The following is a 27,758-nucleotide window of genomic DNA, read 5'->3' on the forward strand; positions in this document are numbered from 1 at the left end:
GCTGAGCATGGAAGGGAGCTTATGGGGGGAAAAGCCACTATAATCAAAAAGTTGTATTTTGGAAATTTATTTATTAAAAAAGGATAAAAAAACCCATCTGAATTCTCTGATGTATGACAGATTTGTGACAAATGACTTTTTTGCACTATTAATATTTATAAGCTTTTTCCGTGACATGAGTCCCTGTTGGATAAGATGTGATTTCCAGCATAAGATTTGTCATACTTACATTATTTGAGAGAAAACTCTTTGACATGCATTATTTTGTTTATTTATTTTTTAGACAGAGTTAGAAAGAGACAGAGACAAGGGTCTTTCTTCTATTGGCTGCTATGGCTGGAACTATGCCAATCCGAAGCCAGGAGCCAGGTGCTTCCTCCTGGTCTCCCATGCGGGTGCAGGGGCCCAAACACTTGGGCCATCCTCCACTGCCCTCCTGGGCCACAGCAGAGAGCTAGACTGGAGGAGGAGCAACCTGGACTAGAACCCAGCACCCATATGGGATGCCGGAACCACAGGCAGAGGATTGACAAAGGGAACCACGGCACTGACCCCTCATTATATTTTCAGTCTCTCTTCTGTTCAAATTCCATGATGGATTATGAGGTATGACCTATGACAAAAAGCTTTCCCACATTTATTTCATTCATGAGATCTCCACTTTGTGAATTCTCTAATGTTGTACCTGAGATTTTGGCAAAGCTTTCCAACACTCATTACATTCATAAGATTTCTCCCCCATGTGAATTCTCTGATGTCTTATAGGGTATGACATCTAAGTAAAGGATTTTCCACATGATTACTTTCAAAGGCTTTTTTCCCTGTACAAATTTGATAATGTGCAGTGAGGGCTAAATTATGGTAAAAGGCTTTGTGAATCATTACATTCGTAAGATTTTTTCCCATGTGAATTGTTATGATTGATGAGGTATGATTGGCACCAAAGGCATATCCACACTTATTATAATCTTATTGTTCTCCCTGGATGAATTCTGATATTTGATAAAATGAAACTTGCACAAAAAGGCAATTGTGTGCAAAATTCCCTGTATGAATTCTAGATGTTTTTAGTTGTGAATGATATCAAAAGGCTTTCTACCATCATTATTCATGACATTTCTCCCCTTGTGAATTCTCTGATGCTTTCTGATGTTTTACATATGACCAAAGGCTTTTGCACAGTCATTGCCATCATAAGGTTTCTCTCCTGTGACTTCTCTGTTTACTGAGTTCTGAACTGCACATAAAGGCTTTTCCACAGTCATTACATTCATAAGGTTTCTCCCGTGTGGCTTCTCTAATGATTTACAAGGCTTGACTTTTGGCCAAAGGCTTTACCATGGTCATTGCATTCAGAAGGTTTGTCCCTTGTGTGAATTCTCTGATGACTTGTGAGGTTTGACTTCTGGCCAAAGGCTTTTCCACAGTCATTACATTCATAGGGTTTCTCCCCTATGTGAGTTCTCTGATGGTTTATGAGGTGTGCCTTCTTGACAAAGGTTTTCCCGCAGTCATTGCATTCATAAGGTTTATTCCCTGTGTGAATTCTCTGATGTAGGATGAGATCTGACTTCCACCTAAAGGATTTTCCACACTCATTACATTCATAAGGTTTCTCCCCTGTGTGAATTCTCTGATGACTTATAAGGTTTGACTTCTGGCCAAAGGCTTTTCCACAGTCATTACATTTATAGGGTTTCTCCCCTGTGTGAATTCTCTGATGCTCTCTGAGGTGTGCCTTCTGGCCAAAAGTTTTTACACACTCATTGCATTCATAAGGTTTATTCCCTGTGTGAGTTCTCTGATGACTTATGAGGTTTTACTTCTGGCCAAAGGCTTTCCCACAGTCATTACATTTATAGGGTTTCTCCCCTGTGTGAATTCTCTGATGCTCTCTGAGGTGTGCCTTCTGGCCAAAGGCTTTTCCACACTCATTGCATTCATAAGGTTTATTCCCTGTGTGAATTCTCTGATGACTTATGAGGTTTGTTTTATAACCAAAGGTTTTTCCACATTCATTGCATTCATAAGGTTTCTCCCCTGTGTGAATTCTCTGATGTTTAATCAAATGTGACTTCTGGTAAGTGGCTTCTCCATGTTCATTAAACACATGAGGGTTTTCCACTACATGAGTACCATGATGGATGGCATGGCAGGATTTATAACTGAATGATTTTCCCCAAGGCTTACATGCATAGGGTTTCTTCCCTATAAGCGGTCTATGATTAATTTTAAGATGTGATTGGTCAATGACAGGTTCCAAAGAACTAGTATATTCATAAACTTTCTCTTTTCTGGGACTTTGTTGATGCATACTGAGGTTAGAATTTTTATGGAAATCTTGTTCTATTTGAGTTGTCTTGCCAATAGTGGAGTTGATGTAATACTTTCTACCATAAAATGCCTCTCAGATTTACAAAATATATATTTTCCTTTTGAAGACATTCCCTTGTCCAGTTGGTTCAAAAGCCTGTAGCACAGTCTGAATTTTGTGCTGTTGATTAAGAGCCTCACAGAACTGGAGAGCGTTCCCAGGTAACTTAGTAGCATCAAATTTTTCTTCAGTTTGTAGTTGATCAGGCCCACAGTGGGGATGCACATTGTGACATATATTGTATTCTCCAGGTTTCATTCCTGAATAGATTCTCTTTTTGATACTCAGTTTTGGAATATGGTTTAAACTCAAATGAAGTGTTTTTCTTAATTCAATGATGTTGGGAGTTGATGTCTTATTATTTTTTGTAACATCCTGATTCAGATTTTTGTCCTGACTTTTCTGGTTTTTCCTAATCAGGTCATCCCTTTTCATGGCAACTGAAGTGAGAAAAAAATAATGTTGTCAATAAATCAAATATAATTGTTTCTCCTGACATACTCATGTAAAAGGAATGAAGTTACTGTATTTAAGAGGGATAAAATTAACAAAATGAATACAAATCACTGCTTGGAATGTCTGCATCCAAAAACAGTGCCAGTTTCAGCCCAGGCTACTCTGCTTCAAATACAGCTCTCTACTAATGTATACTATGGGGCAGCAGATAATGGTTCTTGTGCTTGGGACCCTGTGATATATCAGATTGGAACAGTTGGAATGCCAGGCTTTTGGCTTCAAATTAGTCAGACCTAACTGCTGCAGGTATCTGGGGAGGTAGCTAATAGGAAATCTCTTGCTCACTGTTTCTCCTCTCACTGACTTTCTGCCTTTCACAAAGATGAAACACCTATATAAGATTTTTAAAAAAGGACATATGTTTAGTAAAAATAATCAGCTATTACCTAGAAATCAATTTTTCCCTGTCTTATTCTTTCCAGTTCATTTTTATAAAATTGTGTGTTTTGTACTTCTCTGGTATTTCAACCATCAAGATGGGAAACTTTTACTGGATCATTTTCGTGCAAGTGGAGAAGAGTGAAATTATCTGTATTCCAAGCAGGATCACATTTAAGGGACAAGATTTGCATCTGTGGTTGTCTCATTTTCTGTCTTCCCGGGGAAACAGCATTTGTGGGATTTTTCTAATGAAAAACTGTTTTATCTGCACTCTATTACAGTTTCCCCTTATTTCTAAGGAAACCTGACATCCTCAGCTTCTGAGAACTACAACAGTTGCAGAAAGTTCCAATGTACCACCTTCGGTATACATTCACAACAATTTAAAGAATTCGTTTCTGCAGACCACAATCTGCTCAATTTCATGAAAATTATTTCTATCTCATTGTGAAGATGTCAACCCTGGTTTCCTCCTTTCATTTCTTTCTATGAACAATCCTCTGTGATAATATGTGACTCTGGAGGTTTTGATCAGTTGTTGATTTTCACATGAAACTTCATTTCCTTTGCCTTCACCAGAGATACTGATCTCCATAGATACTGTAGAATAACTGTGTCTGAAGTAAGACTTGGGAAAAACTCATGGAAAGAGCACCACTCAACATCTGCTACACTGCTTCTACCTTGGCCTCCCTGCCCAAAATGTGCAGACTGACCTGGAAGGCTCTGATGTGGGCATTCTTCCCCCATCCAGGGCTCTGCACATCTCTTCCCTCTCTTACTCCCACTCTTATATTTACAATGTTTCAATTTGAATTCCTTTTCAGATGGTAGATATTCAGATTCTTCATGGACAAATTCTATACCCGTCTTTCATTAAACTTTATAAATACTGCTCACTTATTTGTCAAATACTGAGAAAATGTTACCACTGGGCATGTGATGAGTGTCACTCACCCATGGAGGACAGGCTGCTGTAGGTCTCCAGCATCACATCCCTGTACAGGATTTTCTGAGCTTGGTTCATGTTCTGCCATTCCTCCCAGGTAAAGTACACAGCCAGCTCTTCAAATGCTATCATCACCTGTGATAGAACACTCTTGGTCATCATGTCAACTCTGTCATATAACAAACAATGACAGTTGCATATCTTCTACATGGGTATGGAAGAAGAAGGAAGGATGCTATTTCATTTCAGATTTGTTGAGCATTTGGACAGCCACACAGAAGCATTCAACAGGGGGTCAAACATACGGTATAAAGGCTGGGGAAAATGCCCAAGCTGGAGGGAAACAGGAGTTTCAGCTCAAAAGGCCAGACTATGTCAATGGCCATTGCACAGTAGGTTGAAAGGGAGACAACATTCACTCTGGAATGAGCAATGTTCAGAAGAATGTAGAAGTATTCAGGGAAAAAGAAAAGAAACCAACAGGAAGCTATGAAGGGATTGAACAGAGAAGAATTTCCAGGAAAACACTATACACAGTCAATGCAATTATGGCAGAGAAAAAAATGTTTTAAAAGAGACAGTAAGCATTTAACTTAGTGTTTATGATGCTAGCTCAGATACTCTATCTCTACATCAAATTTCCAAAGTTAGATTTCAGTGCCAGCTCCAGTTTCCAGCTCTCAGCTAATGCAGAACAGGGGAAGGAATGTTGATGCCAACCAAGAGGAAGGCCTAAATTTTATTCTTGACTCTTGGCTTCAGTTGTGCCCCACCCCTGCTTGATATGATTATTTAGGCAGTAAATGGGTGCATGGGAGCTCTCTAGCTTTCTCTCACTCCATCAACTTCTTTCTCTATCAAGCTCATAAATATTTTTAAATAAGGGGAGATGTCGCTCCCCGTCTTCATGGAGGAATGACACTAAACCCTGCCTAGGCTTCATATCCGAGTCACAGCACCATTATGTTGCTCCCCCTCTTCGTGGAGGAATGATACAGGACCCTGCATTGTTCTTTTGTCTGCTCGGCCCTTCCCGGGTTTGCTGCTGGTTCTTCCCGGGTTGGCTACCGACCCTTCCACCTCTGTGGAAGGGCGGTTCCCCCTGCCACTTTCCCCACTTCCGCGGGGGAGCGGCACACCGCCAGCCGGCTCTCTCGGGGGCTGCTCAGGTGTTCCTTCAGATAGATGTTCCTGGTGCATGTTGTCTCTCTCCTCCTTTATAGTCCTCTTCCACCAATCCCAACTCTGCTACCCACATGCCGAGTATGCTGCTCTCCTCCAATCAGGAGCAGGTCCTGCTGTTTATTGGTTGAACTGGAGGCAGCTGTATAGAAGCTGTTTCCTCCTCTCCCAGCGCCATATTGTGGGAGAGCAGATGCATAGAATAAGTCTTAATTCCAGTAACAGTATAGTCCAAGTTGCTCCCCACAGATCCCCCTTTCTTTTTATTTTTGGCGTTGATACGCGCCTGTCTTCGGTGCCCCGCGGCGCACACTCTGCTCTGCTTGCTGGAGTTGCCCACAGGTGCTTACAAGCCCTACCAATCAGGCAAACCAAATCCGGGTCCTCTCTTCGCCATGTTGTGAGGAGGTTTTTAGGCACTGATGCGTGCCTGTGTTCGGTGCCCTGCAGCGCATGCTCTGCTCTGCTAGAACTGCCTGCAGGTGCTTACAAGCCCTACCAATCAGGCAAACCGAATCCAAGCCTTCTCATTGCCGTATTGTGGGGAGACTTATTGATGTTGATTCGTGCCTATCTTCGGTGACCTGCAGCTCATACTCTGGTTGAGCTGCCTGCTGGTGCTTATCACCTACTCAGGCAGACCGAATCCAAGCTCTCATTGCCATGTTGTGGGGAGGCCTTATTTTTCTCTATTTCTCTATCTCCGGGCATTCCTATTTCTCCTATTTTACTTCTATCTGCCAGCATTCCTATTTCTCTCATTTTACTTCTAAACTTGTTTCTCTTATCCCCGCGGCTTCCCGGCGCCCACCCCGAGGCTGTTTCTCGGCGCCTCGCCCCGCGGCGGCTTCCCAGCTCTGAGCCACTTCCCGGCTTCGCGCGCTCTCCACGGTCTCCACGCCCCTTCGCACCTGCACCATGGCCTTCGCGCTAGCCCCACGTTAACTATCTACTTGCGCCCCGTGTGCGCTCTCCCCACTTGTGCCCCACGCACTCTCTCTGCGCGCAGCAGCTTCCACGAATCACAAAGCCTAGCTCACGTTTCCGCCACCGGTATTCAGTCTAAGTTCCCCGGGCTAACCTGGCGAATTCAACCTAGCTCACGACTGCGCCTTTCAGTTTGGCTTCCCGTCTTTTGCTCCCTGGGCTAATCTGACGGATTCCAACCTGGCCCACGTCTCCGCCTCTGGTTCCAGATTTTCGCCCCTTGTTCCCTGGGCTGATTCGACGAATCCCAAGCTAGCTGACGTCTCCACCTCAGCCTGCCCCCACGGCTACATCCTCCCTAACATATTTTTCTCTACCCGGTATGTTTCCTAACTTTTCTTCCAACAATATTCCTCTCTCATTTCTACTGGCTTCTCCCCACAGTCCGTATCCAAGTCTGTTCTAGCTTTCACTTTCGCTTTTGACCTTAGAGATTTCTCCCAGCTTCTTTCCCACAGTCCGTATCCGAGTCTACGCCTAGGCTTTCAATAGCTTCTTCTGGCACCTTTTCCGTCCGGCTTTTCCCTAGGCTCTTTGCTAGTCTCTCTCTCCGGTATTTTCCCACTTCTTCCCGTTTCTTCCCTCCTAAGTTTCCTATCCGAGTCACGAAACCATTATGTCACTCCCTGTCTTCGTGGAGGAGTGACACAGGACCCTGCCTAGGCTTCATATCTGAGTCACAGCACCATTATGTCGCTCCCCCTCTTCGTGGAGGAACGACACAGGACCCTGCGTTGTTCTTTTGTCTGCTCGGCCCTCCCCAGGTTTGCTGCTGGTTCTTCCCGGGTTGGCTACCGACCCTTCCACCTCCGTGGAAGGGCGGTTCCCCCTGCCACTTTCCCCACTTCTGCGGGGGAGCGGCACACCGCCAGCCGGCTCTCTCGGGGGCTGCTCAGGTGTTCCTTCAGATAGATGTTCCTGGTGCATGTTGTCTCTCTCCTCCTTTATAGTCCTCTTCCACCAATCCCAACTCTGCTACCCACATGCCGAGTATGCTGCTCTCCTCCAATCAGGAGCAGGTCCTGCTGTTTATTGGTTGAACTGGAGGCAGCTGTATAGAAGCTGTTTCCTCCTCTCCCAGCGCCATATTGTGGGAGAGCAGATGCATAGAATAAGTCTTAATTCCAGTAACAGTATAGTCTGAGTTGCTCCCCACAGGAAGAGATTCAAGAAAAAATAGAAAGTAGCTCTTTCTTTTCCTGTAATTATGCTACTCATAAACATTTAAAGAACTGAAATAACATTATAACAAATTAAAGTAAAATCAAATGAATTATTTACTCAAGAACAGACCTTGAGAAATTCTGCAGTATAATCTGCATTTGTGACTGAGGGAAATGCAGAGAGATTTGTTTGAGAACCTGCAGTAGGCACCAGCATTGTGGTGCAGCAGGAAAGCCTGCACTGTCCACTTGCAATTCAGGTAACCCATGTGGACCGACAATTTGAGTCCTTGGTGCTCCACTTCCAAGGTTATGGGAGACCCAGATAGAGTTCCAGGCTCCTGGGTTTCACCTGGCAAACTACTGTGATCATTTTGTGAATGAACCAGTAGATGGAAGGTATCACTTTCTCACTACCCATCCCACCCTATCTCTATTTGCCTTTCAAATAAATAAGTAAATAAATCTTTGGGCCGGTGCTGTGGTGCAGCAAGTTAACACCCTGGCCTGAAATGCTGGCATCCCATATGGGCACTGTTTCTAGACCCAGGTGCTCCACTTCTCATCAGGCTCTCTGCTATGCCTTGGAAAGCAGATCTGGCCCAACACCTTGGGCCCTTGAACCCACATGGGAAACCCAGAAAAAGCTCCTGGCTCCTGGCTCAGAACAGCACAGCTCTGGGCATTGTGGCCAACCAGGGAGTGAACCAGCGGATGAAGATCTCTCCTCTCTCTCCCTCTTTCTTTCTCTCTCTCTGCCTCTCTCTCTGTGTAACTCTGACTTTCAAATAAATAAATAAATTCTTAAATAAAATCTTAACATATAAAATAACCTGCAATAGATTTTTTCCTCACACAGCCCTTATGCTATCTCTGCATCAAATTCAGTTCCCCAAATTATTAAGGACTTCATTATTCTAACAATTAAAAAATAAATGGAACTGATTTGTGTTTTAGCACTAGCTAAGTCTTACCATTGCAGAATGTTCAGTGTTTATTTCCAGGGTGGTACTGAAACACTGCCAATACATCACCTATATAACAATAAAGACTGTATTGGACATAATGACTCCCAATTTAGAACATTATCCTTGAAGCCTCATTTGAAAATATAACAAATATGTATTTTGCTATGGCAACAGAAAGATGATACCAAATTACCTTATCTTAGATTAATGCAATGCTTGATAGTCATGACAAATTCATCATTCATCTTATTTTTATATATTCCCTGAGAATAAAATTTATCTTTAATTTTCCATTTTCATTCATAAATTATTATAAATCTAAAAAGAAAACTGACAGCAACCTGAGAATAATTAAAAAAAAACACTTACAGGGGTCAGTGCTATTGCACAGTGGGTTAAAGCCCCAGTCCTCAGAGCCAGCATCCCATATGAGTGCCAGTTTGAGTCCTGGCTTCTCCACCTCAAATCCTGCTCCTGATAATACAAGTGGGAAAGTACTGGAGGATGACTCAAGTGTGTGGACACATGCAACTATGTGGGAGATGCAGAAGAATCTCCTGCCTCTTGTCTGTAGATTGGCTCAGCTCTGACCATTGTGGCCTTTTGGGGAATGAACCAGCACATGGAAGACTCTCTTTCTCTCTCTCGCTCTCTTTTCCTAGCACTCTCTGTGACTCTGTCTTTCAAATGTATAAAATAAATATGTTTTAAAAAGTACACAATTAGCAGCTGATGTATTAATTTTCTTTGAAATATCTGGAGGTGCCCTGAATCTGGAAGAAAACATGAATGCAAGTATTTAAAAGAAAATTTCTTGGCTTTCCTTCTACATTGCACTGTAGAAAAAGGAGTGATAGAATGAATAAAGAATCATGAATACATAAATAGGAAAATATCAGCTTCACCATGGAGGAGTAAGCATTTAAACATGGAAATATATAGGCAAGTGCACCCACCTCTATTAAGTGGCAGAGATTAACCAGAAGTTATCCTTGGTTTAATGAAAGCATTGCCAAAATTTTATTAAATGATAATGTAACAATAAAAAAACAGTAAAACTTTATTATTCAAATAAATTATGTTCAGTAAAATTTACACTAATGAAAGTTATTTTGGGGACTGGCACTGTGGCTTAGCAGGTAAAGCTGCTGCCTGTATCACATATGGGTGTCGGTTCAAATCCCAGATGCTATACTTCAGATCCAGCTCTCTGCTATGGCCTGGGAAAGCAATAGAAGATGGCCAAGGGGCGGAGCCAAGATGGCGGAATAGTGAGGGCGCGTGCCGATAGTCCGGGAAAATTTAGTTTAGTGAAAGTGGATTTACGGTAGCCTCAGAGGGAGGATCGGGAAAAAATTGCAGAGGAAACTCTTCCGGATCAAGTGGCTGTGACTCGGAGGACCTACTGGGAGAACAAGGTCACCCACCAGAGAACAAGGTCGCCCACCGCGTGGAAGCCGAGCCCTATGAGCCACAGGGTCTGCGGGCCAGTACAGGAAGGGGAGTGGATGTCACACAGACACAAGTGAGGAGAGTTGGGACGCCCAGGGCTCCGAGTCCACACATTGGCGCTGGAAGGGGAGGTGAGCTCAATAACCTGAGACATTAGCGGGGAAACAGCAGTCAGAATCTAGAGGGGAGCGGGAAAGTGCACCAGACTGACTCCAGGAGAGAAGGAAAAAAAGGTGGGGGGTTTCTCCGCAAGGCTGCAAGACTGCAAGGCCTGCAAGAGTTTGCAAGAGTTTGTAAGAGTTTGCAAGAGACAAAGAGCAGGCAACCTCTCTGGATTTACATAACAACAGGGGAGAGCTAAGGAACTGAGTCACTACAATTCAGTAGCCTAGGCAACCCAGTGGGAGTCCAGAGGAGAAACAGAGCCTGCACAGACTCTTTGGGTAGAAGCCAGAGATCGGAAGCTAATTACCATCAATTCTGCACAGCCATGCGGTGCGGTATTATTTACCCCCTGAATAAATTAAATAAATAAATAAATAGAGATTTACCACGCATAACCTGAGGGTGTCACCTTTGCACACCCGTAACCCGGAAGAACCAAGCAGAGCTCTCAGGCCACACCCATCTCAAGCCTCCAAGGCTCCTCCAACAGCAGGCAGTCCACTTAACACAGACATAGTATAAAATAAAAAAAATTTAAAAAAAAGAAACGCACAGTGACAAAAAAAGAATTAACTATGCCAAGCAACAAACACAGAAATCAAGGGAACAAGATCAACGATAACACTATGATGCCTCCAAATAAACAAAACACCCCAAGCCAAGATTATGAAGATGATGAGATAGAAGAAATGCAAGATACAGATTTCAAAAAATTTATGATAAGAACATTTACAAGTTTTCAAAAGCAAATCCTTGAACTACAGAAATACTTATTGGACAGGATTGAAAATCTCTCTCGTGAAAATGAAATTTTAAGGAAGAATCAAAATGAAACGCAGAAACTAGTAGAACAGGAAAGTGTGATAGTGAAGAGCAATCAAAATGAAATGAAGAGCTCAATAGATCAAATGGCAAACACATTAGAGAGCCTTAAAAACAGAATGGGTGAAGCAGAAGAGAGAATATCGGACTTAGAAGACAGAGACAGGAAAGCATACAGTCAAACCAAAGAAAAGAAGAGGAAATTAAAATCAACTATTGAGACTGCATCAAATTGAGAAGTTTCTGTATTGCAAAAGAAAGAGTCAGGAGAGTGAAGAGACAACCGACAGAATGGGAAAAAATATTTGCAAACTATGCAACAGATAAAGGGTTAATAACCAGAATCTACAAAGAGATCAAGAAACTCCACAAAAACAAAACCAACAACCCACTTAAGAGTTGGGCCAAGGACCTCAATAGACATTTTTCAAAAGAGGAAATCCAAATGGCCAACAGGCACATGAAAAAATGTTCAAGATCACTAGCAATCAGGGAAATGCAAATCAAAACCACAATGAGGTTTCACCTCACCCCGGTTAGAATGGTTCACATACAGAAATCTACCAACAACAGATGCTGTCGAGGATCTGGGGAAAAAGGGACACTAACCCACTGTTGGTGGGAATGCAAACTGGTCAAGCCACTATGGAAGTCAGTCTGGAGATTCCTCAGAAACCTGAAGATAACCCTACCGTTCGACCCAGCCATCCCACTCCTTGGGATTTACCCAAAGGAATTTAAATTGGCAAACAAAAAAGCAGTCTGCACCCTAATGTTTATCGCAGCACAATTCACAATAGCCAAGACCTGGAACCAACCTAAATGTCGATCAACGGTAGACTTTAGAATACTATACTGCAGTAAGAAACAACGAAATCCAGTCATTTGCAACAAAATGGAGGAATCTGGAACACATCATGCTGAGTGAAATAAGCCAGTCCCAAAGGGACAAGTACCATATGTTCTCCCTGATTGGTGACAACTGACTGAACACCAAAAAGGAAACCTCCTGAAGTGAAATGGACATTATGAGAAATGGTGATTTGATCAGCATAGCCCTGAGTGTTAATGAACAACTTAATACATTATCCCTCTTAGTAGTTTTTTTGTCTGTTCTACTTAATATGACTGGTTTAATTCTGTAATTAATACACAGTTAATTTTAAGTGTTGAAATTTAACTGAAATGTGATCCCTGTTAAACATAAGAGTGGGAATAAGAGAGGGAAGAGATGTACAATTTGGGACATGCTCAGGCTGACTTGCCCCAAATGGTAGAGTTAGAAACATACCAGGGGACTCCAATTCAAACCCATCAAAGTGGCATGTACCAATGCCATCTCACTACTCCAAGTGATCAATCTCAGTTCACAATTGATCATAAGGAAAGGACTAAGAGTGAAAGGGAGCACATAAACAAGTCTAGTACCTGCTAATACTAACTGATAGAATAAATAAAGGGGAGAGTGATCCAACATGGGAAGCGAGATACTCAGCAGACTCATAGAATGGCAGATGTCCTAAACAGCACTCTGGCCTCAGAATCAGCCCTAAAGGCATTCGGATCTGGCTGAAAAGCCCATAAGAGTATTTCAGGCATGGAAAGCCAAAACACACTGGCAAAAAAACAAACAAACAAAAAAAAACATAAACCCTAAATGAAAGATCTCTGTGAGTGAGATCCCAGTGGAAAGAACAGGTCTTCAAAGAAGGAGGTACCTTTCTCTGAAGGGAGGAGAGAACCTCCACTTTGACTATGACCTTGTCTAAACAAGATAAGAGTCGGAGAACTCAAGGGGCTTCCATAGCCTTGGAAACTCATGACTGGAGCATGGGGAGATTACTGAGGTCATAAACAAGAGTGTCAATTTGTAAAGTCAATAACAGGAGTCACTGTGCACTTACTCCTCATGTAGGATCTCTGTCCTTAGCGTGCTGTACATTGAGACTTAATGCTATAATGAGTACTCAAACAGTATATTTCACTCTGTGTTTCTATGGGGGTGCAAACTGTTGAAAGCTTTACTTAATGTATGCTAAACTGATCTTCTGTAAAAAAAAAAAAAGAAGAAGAAGAAATTATCAATTCCCAACTTGACTCTCACTGGGATTAAACATGACAATAGGTCTGATCTGATTTCATCATCATTTAAAAAATCATCTATTATTTTTCACTTTATGTTTCTGTGTGGGAGTAAACTGTTGAAATATTTTCTAAATGTATACTAAATTGATCCTCTGTATATAAAGAGAATCGAGAATGAATCTTGATGTGAATAGAAGGGGAGAGGGAGTGGGAGAGGAGAGGGTTGCGGGTGGGAGGGACGTTATGGAGGGGAAGCCATTGTGGTCCATAAGCTGTACTTTGAAAATTTATATTCATTAAATAAAAGTTAAAGAAAAAAGAAAATACATGTAAAAAAAAAGAAGAGGAAATTAGAAATCTAAAAAATATTGGGAATCTACAGGATGCTATTAAAAAAACCAACATTCGAGTTCTAGGAGTTCCTGAAGGCATGGAGAGAGAGAAAGGATTAGAAGGCCTTTTTAGTGAGATACTAGCAGAGAACTTTCCAGGTTTGGAGAAGGACAGAGACATCCTAGTACAGGAAGCTCATAAAACCCCCAGTAAACATGACCAAAAGAGATCCTCACCACGACACCTGGTAATTAAACTTACCACAGTGAAACATAAAGAAAAGATCCTAAAATGTGCAAGAGAGAAACGTTAGATTACTCTCAGAGGATCTCCAATCAGACTCACAGCAGACTTCTCATCAGAAACACTACAGGCTAGGAGGGAATGGCGAGACATAGCCCAGGTGCTAAGAGAGAAAAATTGCCATCCCGGAATATTATATCCTGCTAAGCTCTCATTTGTGAATGAAGGTGAAATAAAGACCTTTCATAGCAAACAGAAATTGAAAGACTTTGCCGCCACTCGTCCGGCCCTGCAAAAGATACTTGAAGATGTGCTTCACTCAGAAACACAGAAACACGACCATCAGTATGAAAGAAGGTAAAGGAAGAAAACCTACCAGTAAAAGAGCATGGGTAGCTCAAAGCATATACTAGAAAATATCTCCAGGAAAATGGCAGGGCAAAGTCACTACGTCACATTAAACATTAATGGACTTAACTCTTCAATTAAAAGACACCGATTGGCTGATTGGCTCAAGGCATTTGGATCTAGCTGAAAAGCCCATGAGAGTATTTCAGGCATGGAAAGCCAAAACCTAAATGAAAGATCTCTGTGTGTGAGATCCCAGATGAAAGAACAGGTCTTCAAAGAAGGAGGTACCTTTCTCTGAAGGGAGGAAGAACAGGTCTTCAAAAAAGGAGGTAGCTTTCTCTGAAGGGAGGAGAGAACCTCCACTTTGACTATGACCTTGTCTAAACAAGATAAGAGTCGGAGAACTGAAAAGGCTTCCATAGCCTTGGAAACTCATGACTGGAGCATAGGGAGATTACTGAGGCCATAAACAGGAGTGTCAATTTGTAAAGTCAACAACAGGAGTCACTGTGCACTTACTCCTCATGTAGGATCTCTGTCCTTAATGTGCTGTACATTGAGATTTAATGCTATAACGAGTACTCAAACAGTATATTTCACTCTTTGTTTCTATGGGGGTGCAACCTGTTGAAATCTTTACTTAATGTATACTAAACTGATCTTCTGTAAAAGGAGGAACGGTATTGGGGGGAAGCCATTGTAATCCATAAGCCGTACTTTGGAAATTTATATTCATTAAATAAAAGTTAAAAAAAAAGAAGATGGCCCAAGTCCTTGGGCCTCTGCACCCATGTCAGAGACCTGGAAGAAGCTCCTGGCTCCTGGCTTGGATTGGTATAACTCTGGCCATCATGGCCAGTTAGAGAGTAAATCAGCAAATGGAAGACAACTCTCTCTCTCTCTCCCTCTCTCTCTCTTTCTCTCTCTCTCTCTCTCTCTCTCTCTCTGCAAATGGGTTTGTCACAGAGCATCCAAACTTCCACATTTTTGCAAATTAGGTCTTGTATAAAGTTCTGTAACCTTGAAAGAGTAGTGCAAGGCAGGCTACACAATGCAGGAAAACAGACATTTTACTATAAGAAGACATATCATGAAACCCCAAAAATGCAACTGCCACATAGTGTAAGTCAGCCTGCACACACCTCACTAGGATTTCTCAGGAAATGCAGGGACATTTCACTAGCAGTGTTAATGTACTCATCTTACAGACAGCTAAACAGTGACAGAGGTGCAATCAACATTCACCCACACACATTTCATCCATATGGCCTGAACATCCAGCTCCATCCCACTGCCATCTTAGATGAAACAGACTTTACTTTTTTTTAAAACTTTCTTTATTTGACAGGTAGAATTACAGACAGTGAGAGAGAGGCAGAGAGAAACATCTTCCTTCTGTTGGTTCACACTCAAAATGGTCACAATGGACAGAGCTGTGCTGATCTGAAGCCAGGAGCCAGGTGATTCTTCCTGGGCTCCCACGTGGGTACAGGGGCCCAAGCACCTGGGCCATTGTCTCCTGCTTTCCCAGGCCACAACAGAGAGCTGGATGTGAAAAGGAGCAGCCAGGACTAGAACTGGCACCCATATGATAATGAAGTCCTCATTAATGTTTGACATATATACAACTGAAAGAAACATAGTATAAACTGGCCCTGGATGAAACAGACTCTACAGAACTTTTGGAGCTGCCTTCTGTACACCTGGAGACACATTGGTCTTCTTTCAGTGCACAATTTTTGACAAAAATATCTTTAAAGTCTCAACCTTATTCACCCTTTCTCCAGCTCGAGAACTGAGGATGTGGCATTGGTGTCCCTTCCTGGGCCAGCCAATATCTACAGGGTGCACCTAAATGACATAACTTAACACCTCAGATCTATGACTGTCACCTATGCCACCAAGAGACAGACACCTGTCCTGCTCTCTAAGGTTCCTTTCAACCTCACACTAACATCCACAGACACAGAAACCAACCACACAGCTCGAGTATATGAGGAAAGCCCCAGAGTCAGGAATTCTGTGAAGATGGTTGGAGTGGTTGGAATGGCACATGCTAAGAAGGAGGCCAGAGGCAATTTCCCATGGTCCTGACCTACTGACATCATGGGCAGATGAGGCTACATTCCCAGATACCAATGCACATCTCCATTAGGAAGCAATGAAGATGATCCATATATTGGCTGGAGAATCAGCCCCCTGGGACATGGAAGGGATACATCAGAACTTGTCTAACCACATGAGATACCCACATAATAATCAAGTCCTCATTAATGCTTGACATATATACAACTGAAAGAAACATAGTATAAGTGGAGAAATTCAAATGTGGAAAGAATTCTTGGGAATTGTATTTAAATTTATCATTATTTTTAAATCTCATAATTCAAATATGGTTCTAAAAACCTCACATATTTCTTGTTCTTTTTTTTTAATTTTAACTATCTGAAAGACAGAGTTAGAGAGAGGGTAGAGCAAAAGAGAGAGGTCTTCCACCTGCTAGTTCATTCCCCAAATGGCCACAACAACCAGAGCTGAGCTATCCAAAGCCAGAAACCAGGAAATTCTTCTGTGTCTTCCATGCAACTGCAGTGGCCCATGGACTTGGGCCATCTTCCACTGTTTTCCCAGGCCATAGCAGAAACAAGGTTCAGAAGTGGAGCAGCTGGGACTCCAAACGGGCCCTATATGAGATGCCAGCACAGCAGGGTAGGGCTTTCACCTGCTGCACAAAAACACCAGCCCCCTAAATATATACTTCTTACAGATACTCAGGAAAAGACTCCAAGGATTCTTTGTAACTTAAAATATTCAAAGAAACCAATCTTCCTGAACAACCCATTTTTAATCTTGTAAAATTATGCTTGATTTTCCTACTAAAACAATTTTTCAGCTATCAATGTATCATATTTCACAGTAAGAAAATTTATTTGAATACATTCAGTAGATTAAAATGGCTGGAAATTGGGCTGAGTGCCTTCTAAAATCTTCATGAATATTTAAAATTGCACCACCTAGTAATTCTTTACCTAAAAGTTCCTGAAATTCATCTATGAATCACTTCATTTAGTTACATATTTATTAAAACTTTATTTTTTGAGATTTGCACTTAACTTGTAGTTTCTACGACAAATTAGGCAGAGAGACAGATATAGGGGTGCCATAGAACTCCTGCTTTTCTCCTTTTCCTGTATAAATGAGAATGGACATGAAATTATGATCAAGTTCTTGAGGATTTGAGTGGTACTGTAAATGGGCACTGACACTTGGCCCACAGCTTATGGTCAGTTTTTACTAGATATAATATCTGAATTGTGCTGTTCAAATTCTTGTATCATCTCTGAACTCAGTGACTTTATTCTGCAAATTGAGGGAGGTCAGTCTTCTTTATTTTTTATTTTTAAATATTTACAGGATTTATTTATTTGTCTATCTATCGATCAATCTATCTATTTATCTGAGAGGAAGAGTTACAGATAGGGAGAAGCAGAGACAGACACCTTCCACCCACTGGTTCACTCCCAACTGGCCACAATGACCAGAGCTGGGCTTGACCTGCTATATCACAGCACTAATCTCAGTAAAGCTTTTTAAATATCTGAAGAAGGAAAATGTAAAATCATAAATTATACTGGTCTTCATGTGTACATTTCTGAAAAGTACATAATTTGATCCTATTGAAAACCTAAAATTTGTTTTTAAATTATATAATGAAAAAGGATAAAAAAGATGTTCCATCTTATGTCTCTACAGCATAAGATATACATTAACTTTCCCAGGTTCTATATGCATTTATGAACAAAGTTTCATAGGTGTAATCAGTAGAGTGGCCCCAATAAGTCTTAACCAGGAATTCAACTAAATTTAACAAGGGCACTCAATAGGAATTTTAGAAGAATTCCAAAATATGTATCAGAAGAAAAATAAATACTTTACTTGGTATATCTCATTTTAACTATACTATTATCTACATTTCTGATTGTCAGATGTACTAAAAAAATCCCAGAAGCAGCAGAGTTAACATGATGAGGAATAAAATCAAGTTTTTAAGATACAACTTGGCTAGGGAAAATGAGAATTCACAGATCCCAGATTAAAATAACAAAGATGGCCCAATAAAAGGAAACTCAATGTCTTCATACACTAACATTTATTATCTCATATTTAATTAACAAAAAGGTGATTACTCCAGCTATTCCCCATTAGGCATCCCAATTTAATCTGCTAAATCCAGTAAAAAAATTAGCACCTCATGATAGATTATTAGAATCATATTGTTATATGCCATCCACCATGTCCACTGTATCTTATACCTAATGTTAACATATCTGATGCATCTCAAAAGATAAATGATGTGTCTTAACCAGGTATGGCAAATGTGTTTTGTTCAAAGCTTTTCCAAAAGCCCCTCAGTCTCAGTTTGCCTTCACCTTGAAAAGATACTTCTGAGGTATACGTGGGCACCTCATTGACTTTGCCATCAAACAGAACTTTTGCAAAAAAAATTAACAACACCCACCACTTATCAGGAACACAAGCATGCATCACATATATGACAAGCTCCATGAATGAGATGATCTGACATACTTCTCAAGTACATACAAGCCTAATCATCCTACTTGGGCTTTAGTGCAATGCATACCTAATTTACAAAATTAATTGTCACCTTTGCTACAAATCAGTCCAGCTTATATGGGCCTCCCTCTGATGAAAGGGGCTAAAATACATCAAAATAAACTCCAGGCACTGTCCTTGTGCTCCCAGTGACTTTTTCATTCTAGGGGCTCACAAACCTTCTAAATTCTCTAGATCACCTGTGATGATCATTAGTTCTCAATGACTATGATGCAAGTAATTTCCCTCTTGGATCCTTGTTATTAACTGTGCTATATGGGAAATGAAGTTCCTACACACTCTGTGCCTATGATTCTCCAAACCATGCTGTCTGCTAGGACTTTGGCCGTGAATATAGGACAGTAAAACCTGAGCATGGTTACTGAGGTCTCCTTAATAAAGGATGGACTGGGGCTGGCACTGTGGTGCAGTGGTGTAATCCCCCACCTGCAGTGCCAGCATCCCATATGTGCACTAGTTCTAGTCCCCACTGGTCCTCTTCCCAGCCAGCCCTCTGCAATAGCCTGGGAAAGCAGTAGAAGATGGTAAGTGCCTTGGTCCTTGCAAAAATGTGAGAGACCTGGGAGCTCCTGGCTCAGATTGGCCCAGCTCCAGCCATTGCAGTCATTAGGGGAGTAAATGAGCATATGGAAGACCTTTCTCTCTGTCTCTTTCTCTCACTGTCTGTAACTATATCTGTCAAATAAATAAGTAAATCTTTATATATATATGATATATATATATAATATGTATATGTATGTATATATATATATGATGGACCAAAATGTGGCATTCTCCATTTGGCAGTAGGAATGGTCTCCAATATCTACTATCTATGTCAGTATAATGCAGGAGGTAACCCCTCTTCCAAGCAAGAAAAACTATTTAAGTTCAGAGGACACCATTCTGCTGCATGTTAACCTTATTACTGTTAGTCTGGATGCTTTCATCCATTGCAATCCAGAGACCCAAATTTCCCTTAGATGTTAACAGCAGCAAACATGAAAATTTGGTAAGAAAAGCTTAAACTGAGAGTTATGATTAATAACTATTTTAACAAAACTTCTTAGAACCCATCTAGTCCAAATCTTGAACAATTAGAAGCTGTTGTACTTGGCCCACCAATAATCCAGATGTATTCTAAATCCTTTAACTGCAAGGAGACTATCATAGACATTAATGGTCCAAACTGATCCAGTTTCCTGCTAACGTGTCTGGGAAAGCAGCACAGGATGACTCAATTTTGGGGCTCCTACACCCATGTGAGAGACCTGGAAAAAGCCCCTGGCTCCTGATATCAATCTGGTTTAGCCACAGTCATAGCAGCCATTTGAGGAGTGAACAAACCAGGAGGAAGATCGACCTCTCCCACTCTTTCTAGCAGTGCCTCTCAAATGCATAAATAGATCTTTTAAAAAGTAGATTACATCAATATATTTGCCATTGCTCAGTCATGATGACTTTTACTACCTTGAGCTCTTTTTCAAAAAAATTATTTATTCGAAAGGCAGAAAGAGGAGCTGGTGTTGTGGTGCAGTGGACAAAGCTGCTATCTGTTACATTGGCATCCTGTATGTGCACCAGTTCAAGTACCAGCTATTCCATTTCTGATCCAGCTCCCTGCCAATGGACTTAAAAGCAGTGGAAGATGGCCCAAGTGCCTGGGCTGCTGTCACACACATCAGACGAGAAGCTCCTGGTTTCAAGCTGGCCACACTCTGGCTATAGAAGTCATCTCAAAAATGAATTAGGTGGTGGAAGATTTCTGTCTCTTCCTTTCTCTGTAATGCTTTCAAATAAATAATTAAATATTTTAATATAAAAAGAGGGCAGAGAGACACAGAGACAAAGAAAGAAGGAAAGAGAAACATAGAGATCTCCCATCTGCTGGTTCACTTTCTACATGGCTACAACTGTGCAAGATCAGGTTCTCAAGTCCCCATTTAGGTTACAGTTCTCCAAATTAGATGACAGGAATCAAAGAATTTGAGCCATCATCCATTGTTTCCCAGGGATATTAACATGAAACTCATTTGGAAGTGGAGTGCCCAACTCAGATTAGCACTGCAATATAGGATGTGGGCATCTGTTGTGATGGCTAACAAATTGGAAAACCTAGAAGAAATCAACAGAATCCTGGAAACACACAGTATGCCAAAATTGAGTCATGAAGACACACAGAAAAGCTAAACAGATCAAAAACCAAGACAGAGATTGGATGAGTAATAAAGACCCTCCCAACAAAGAAAAGTCCAGGATCAGACAGCCTCACTATTGAATTCTACTGTACATTTAAAGAAGAACTACTTCCAATTCTTCTCAAACTATTCAAAAACAATTCAAAGAGAGACAATCCTCTCAAATTCCTTCTATTAAGCCTGCATCATCTTAATTCTTAAACTAGAAAAAGATACAGTGGAGAAAGAGAACTATAGAAAAATATCCCTGATGGGGGCCGGTGTTGTGGCTCACAGAGTTGATCCTCCACCTGCAGAGCTGGCAACCCATGTGGGTGCTGGTTCTGGTCCTGGTTGCTCCTCATCCAGTCCAGCTCTCTGCTCTGGCCTGGGAGGGCAGGGGAGGATGGCCCAAGAGCCTGGGCCCCTGCACCCACATGGGAGACCAGAAAGAGGCCTCTGGCTCCTGGCTTCAGATCAACACAGCTCCGGCCACTGTGGCCATTTGGAGAGTGAGCCAGCAAAGGAAGGACCTTTCTCCCTGTCTCTCTCTCTCTCTCTCTCTCTCTCTCTCTCACTGTCTTTAACTCTACCTGTCAAGTAAAAAAATTAAAAGCAAAAAGAAAGAAAAATATCCCTGATGAACATAGATGCAAAAATCTTCATAAAAAACATTGAATCCAAATGACCACAATACCTGGAGCTGGGCTAATCTGAAGCAAGGAGCCAGGAGTTTCTCCAGGGTTTCCCATGTGGGTGTAGAGGCCAAAGTACTTGAACTATTTTCCAGTGACTTCCCAGCCCATTCACAGAGAGCTGGATCATTAGAGGAGCAGCCAGGATACAAACTGATGCTCATGTGATATGCCAGTGTGGGTGGTAGAGGCTCAATCTAGTATACCACAGCACCAGACCCCAAAAGCAATTACAGATTCAATATGATCCTAATCAAAATACCAACAACACTCTTCTGACATCTAGAGAAAATAATGCTAAAATTGGTATGTAAATGCAAGAGACCCCAAATAGCTAGAGGAATCTTAAACAACAAAAACAAAGTTGGAAGCCACACAATACCAAACTTCAAGACCTATTACAAGAGAGTTATAATCAAAACAGCCTGGTACTGGCACCAAAAAGTCATGTAGATGAATGAAGCAGAGTAGAATCCCCAGAAATAAATCCACAAATCCATAACCAACTAATTTGTGACAAATGATCCAAAAGAAATCCCTGGACAAAGAACAACTTTCAAAAATGGTGCTGGGAAAATTTGACCTTCTGATGAAGAAAAATGAAACAAGATCTCTACCTTACAACTTATATAAAATACAGTGTAAATGGATCAATGATCTAAATCTATGATGTGATACCATCAAATTCCTAGAGGGAAACTCTGCAAGATATTGGCATCGCCAAAGCCTTCTTGGAAAAAGCTCCCAGAAGCACAGAAGAAAAGTATAAATACTCAAATGGGATTACATCAAGCTAAGAACCTTCTGAATTGCAAAGTAAACATTCAACAAGATGAAGCAACTGACAGAGTGGAAAATATTTGCAAACTACGCAACTGAAAAAGTAAAATATCCAGAATCTAGAAAGAGCTCAAGACTCAACAACAAACAATCCAGTCAAGAAATAGGCAAAGGATATAAATCGGCATTTTCCCAAGGATGGATTTCAATTAGCAAGCAGACACATGAAAACATGCTCATTAACAATAGCCACCAGAGGACTGCAAATAAAAGCCACAATGACCTTTTACCTCACCCAGTTAGAATGGCTCTCATACAGAAACCAAAAGTCAGGGGAGGGAGGTTTTGTGCAGCAGGTTAAGCTGCTACCTGCAGTACTAGAATCCCACATGAATGCCATTTTGAGTTCTGGCTGCTCCACTTCTGATCCAGCTCCCTGCTAATGTGCTTGGGAAGGCAGCAGAAGATGGCCCAAGTGCCTGGGCCCCTGCACCCACTTGGGTGACCAGGGAGATGCTTCTAACTCTGGCTTCAGATTGGACCAGCACCACCTGTTGGGCCATATGGAGAATAAACTAGCAGATAAAATACATATGTCTCTCTGCCTCTGCCTCTCCCTCTCTGTAACTCCACCTTTCAAATAAAGAATTCTTTTGAAAAAGTCAACAAACAATAAAGGCTGGTGGAGAGGTAGAGAAAAAGGTATCCTAACCCACTGTTGGTGGGAATGAAACTAGTACAGACATTATGGAAGGCAGTATAAAAGTTCCTCAGAAATCTGAAAACAGATATACCATAATGATCCTGCCATCCCACTCCTGGGAATTTATCCAAATGAAATGAAATAGAATATGCATGCATTATCTTTACCCTCATGTTTATTACAGCTCAATTCACAATAGCTAACATGGAATCAACCCAGATGTCCATCAGCTGGTGACTGGAAAAAGAATATGAGCTATATATACAGCGTAAAATACTATTCAGCCATAATTGAGAATGAAATCCTATCTTTTGCAACTAAATGGATGCAACTGGAAACAATTATGCTTCATGAAAGAAGCCAGTCCCCAAAAGACAAATACCATATGTTTTCTCTGATTGGTGGTAATTAATATATAGACAACAAAAAGTAGCATCTGAGTTAAATTGATATTTTGAGATTTGAGTATTGTTCATAGCCCTTTTCTGTATTCTTTGATAGAGTATAGAAAATATACTCATTGATATTTCTGCTACTACGTGCTGAATTTTTTTTATTCTGTAGAAGGTTAAAGCTTGTGATTCTACAATAAACTCAAAGCATGCAGTTGTAAAAATTAAAAGAAAATAAAACAAGAAGGAGGGAGTTGGAAGTATGAGGCAAAGGAAGATAGAGTAGGATGCATCATTTTGGTCTTAAATCTATATATATAAATTATATGAAATTTGTTCACTTAATATGAATTTTAAAATATAAACTTAACACTAGAAGGAAAAGACCTGATCAGTGTTTTCTGGATCACCACTAATAAAATTTAGTCTTCATTTATGTCTGACCATATTTGATTTTATATTTATTTATTTTATAAGAAAATTAGCATCACCATTCCTAATAAGGCATACTGAATCATCTATATCTGTCGGCTCCTACTATGCTAATAATTTCTCATGAACTTACACCCATATCATCTTAGAAAGATGCAATGTGGGACCAGCACTTTGGCATAACAGGTAAAGCTGTTGCCTGCAGTGCTGGCAACCCATATGGGTGCCAGTTCAAGTCCCAGCTGCTCCACTTCTGATCCAGCTTTCTGCTAGGGACTGGGAAAGCAATAGAAGGTGGCCCAACTCCTTGGGTTCCTAAATACATGTGGGAGACCCAGAAGAAGGTCCTGGCTCCTGGCTTCGGCCAACTGGGAGTAAACCATCAGATGGAAGACCTCTCTATCTATCTCTGTCTCTCTCCCTCTCTCTGCCTCTCCTCTATTAGTGCAACTCTGACTTTCAAAGAAATAAATAAATCTTAAAAAAAAACCTGATTCATGTTGTTATTTATGTGTTGAAGGCTTTTCAGATATTGATTAAATGTGCCATTAAAATGCATTAAAATGCAAATCCTATAATAGGCAACTCCATGTTCACTAAACTGGTAAAATCCAGGGCAAGTGTTGAAAAGAACACACTAGCAATAAATTTGAAAAAGTATTATAAGTGGCTGTTAAAGAGCTAAAACTCTGACAATGACTCATTATGTCATTAATTTAGTATATAATGCTGAGAAAATCACAAGTATTTGTTAAAATTTCTGCTACAATGCACTAGATTTATAATTTTTGAATGCATCTTTCCTACATGTAATGTAGTCCTGAGCAAGTTTAGAGTATCAGAAATTTAAAATGTTGGGCTGGCTCTGTAGCAGGGCAGGTTAACACCCTGGTCTGAAGTACCTTCATCCCATATGGGCACTGGTTTGATACCTGGCTGCTCCACTTCTGATCCTGCCCTCTGCTATGGCTTGGGAAAGCAGCAGAAGATGGTTCAAGTCCTTGGGTCCCTGCATCCATCTGGGAGACCTGAAAGAAGCTCCTGGCTTTGGAATGGCACAGCTCCAGCAGTTGCAACCAATTAAAGAGTGAACATTAGATGGAAGACCAATCTCTCCTCTCTCTTTAACTATGACTTTCAAATACATAAATATTTAAAAAGTAAGAAATTAAAAATGTGAAAGGTTTTTGAAAAATTTATTAATTTATTGTGAGGCAGAGTTGCAGATATAGAGAGGAAGAGACAGAGACGTCTTCTATCCACTGGTTCACCCCTTAAGTGGCCACAATAGCTGGAGCTGGGCCAATCTGAAGCCAGGTGCCAGAAGCCAGGAGTCAGCAGCTTCCTCCAGGTCTCCCATGTGGGTGCAGGGGCCCAAGCTTTCCTAGGCCATATTCCACTGCTTTCCTAGGCCATTCACAAAGAGCTGCACTGGAAGTGCAGAAGCAGGGACGCAAAGTGGTGCCCACATGGGATGCTGGTGCTGCAGGTGGAGGCTTAAACTACTGTGCCACAGTGTGTGCCAGTGAAAGATTTTAGGAAGACACCTTTCATGTAGACTAGGCTGCAATATTGTAAGGTAAGGTTAAGCTTTTATTTCCCACACATCAGTATTCTTCTTTTAGCAACTATTAATATTGAATATCATACATATATACATAAATATAGGTACCTGCAGATTTTGTTGTCATTCTTTTTATTCTCTTTTTAATATCTGCTTATAGGCCATCTTATGGATTATTATGTCGATGTTACCTTTACACAACCATCAGGCATTTCCACTGTAGAATGCATTTATGTGTACAGGTAGTTTTGTTTGTGTGTGTACATGAATGCACATTTGATGGAGATAGCACTGACAGTAATACTGTAAGAAATCCTAACACTGATTTCAAAATTTCTGTCCTTAGAGTTGGCTGTCATTGAAGTAGACCACAGGGCCCCTTTTGCTGTTATGCACTGAAATGTGCCTCCCTAAAACTCAAACACTGACGTGCTAACCACCAACATGACTCTACCTGAAGAAAGTGCTTTTAAGCAGGTCAAATGATATATATTTCTGTCACATCAGGAGAAAAGCTTCTTTAAAAATCAAGGCTATTAGGACCCTGATCTTATATTTTCAACCTCCACAACTCTCAGAAGTAAAATTCCATGATTTAAATCATTATCTGTGGTATTTTTTTAGCAAATTAATACATCCTCATTTCTGCCAGCATTTTCTGCAGTGATCTAGAAGGTCCTCATGATTAGCAGAGAAATATAGAAACTAAAAACTATGACTTTAGATTACCAAGTATCTACTAACGTAAACAAACATATCCCAGAAGCAACCTACCATCATTCCACAGGACCCAGAAAAAAACAAGAATGGGCAGGGCAGTAGAAAAATATGAATAATGAAAGATCACTGCAGAAATAAATAAGGAAGGGGCTGGTGCTGTGGTGCAATTGGTTAGAGCCTTGACCTGCTGTGAATGCATCCCATATGGTAATGCTGGGAGACCAGGTGCTCCACTTTCAATCCAGCTCCCTACTAATGCACCTAGGAAATTGGTGGGAGATGACCCATGTTCTTGGGTGCTGGCACCCACATGAGAGACATGGAAGAAGTGTCTGGCCTTTCAAATAAATAAATAAATCTTAAAAAAAAAATAGAAGCAGAGAGCTGGATCACAAGTGGAGCAGCAGGACTCACACTGTCACCCATATTGGATACCAACACTGCAGGTGCAGCTTACCCTCTACACCACAGCCCTGCCCCCACTACACTGTTTCTCCTTAGTAAAACCACATATTTACACTAATGGGGTATTTCCTGGAAAGCTACTCAGGAAGGCCGGGTCCTAGAAACTGACATCCTGCTTCCCACACACAAAGAATGGAGGAACTGACAATTCTATAAACAACAACTCCTCACAAGCATGCACAACATACACACAGCACTGTTTCTCCATGGTTACGCCCTGCCCCCGTTGCACGATTGGGGGAGACGTGGGGCTGCCATGAAACAGCTCCTCACAGAGGGCTCTGAGGCTGAGACATCTCTTTGAACAGGGAAGGGGCCTACCAGGGCAGACCACATCTTCTAGACCACAAGGAACCCAGGAGTGTGCTGTGGGGACAGCAAGATCAGGCCTACAGGTTCAGGGATGCCCTCTTGGAGCCTGCATTCTGCCAGCAGGTACCACCAGCTTCCCATTCCCCAACTCTGGACACCTGGCCCCACACACTCACCATTCCCAGGCATATGAGATGGGCTGTGTTGGGTGGAAAAGGTCAGAGAACAGTGGACACCGCACTAGATCCTGAGTCTCCAAGTGGCAGAGGCTCCTCCTTGGACTTCTCTCCTCCAGGAATTTGGAACTCTGTGGTGTCACAATTCAGTGTGATTATGTGGCAGTGATGTCACCGCGCCTGATTGGACAGCTCACATAGCCATCAGCACACAGGACCCAGAAGATGCAACAAATCAGCATCTTTACAGCAGGGATGGGAACTCCAGGATGTTCCAGATGGTAGAGGTGAGGCCTGGGTACAGGGGCCAAAGGCCTGCTCTAGGCTGCACCCTTTCACCAGTGGGATCCTGCCACCTGCTGGGACCCTCCTGCCTCCCCACGGGTCTTCCTGGGAGAATCCCACCTGGAGGCTGCAGCCACCTGCTTAGGATGAGGGAGAGTATAATGGCTATTTATTGGCTTTGGTGTTTTACATTTTCTTCACATTTCTGACTCATTTCTCTGTGGGGTTTTTAATACTGATAATAAGAATGTTTCCACATATTACATAATTCTATACTATTTTTTAAGCCCTAAGGTCTCTTGTTAGTCTCTGCTGTTTTAGAAAGTTCATTTATCTTGTTGAGACTGGATAGTAGCTGCATAAGAATAAATGGTAAGATCTAGTTAGGAGACAAATCTGGTTGCATGTGCCATCACTGACTTAGCTAATCATTTCTGATGGCATTGTGAATGTTGTCCTCTGTTTTTCTATT

At 41.4% G+C, this 27,758-nt stretch overlaps 2 pseudogenes; both read right to left on the bottom strand.

Moving 5' to 3' along the window:
* On the bottom strand, positions 1-27,300 carry LOC127488649 (zinc finger protein 135-like; annotated as a pseudogene).
* Positions 1-27,758, bottom strand: part of LOC138847838 (protein LYRIC pseudogene) — a 408,551-nt pseudogene that overhangs the window by 257,404 nt on the left and 123,389 nt on the right.

This window comes from Oryctolagus cuniculus (assembly GCF_964237555.1).
Source record: "Oryctolagus cuniculus chromosome 17 unlocalized genomic scaffold, mOryCun1.1 SUPER_17_unloc_1, whole genome shotgun sequence".
Classification (NCBI taxonomy): Eukaryota; Metazoa; Chordata; class Mammalia; order Lagomorpha; family Leporidae; genus Oryctolagus; species Oryctolagus cuniculus.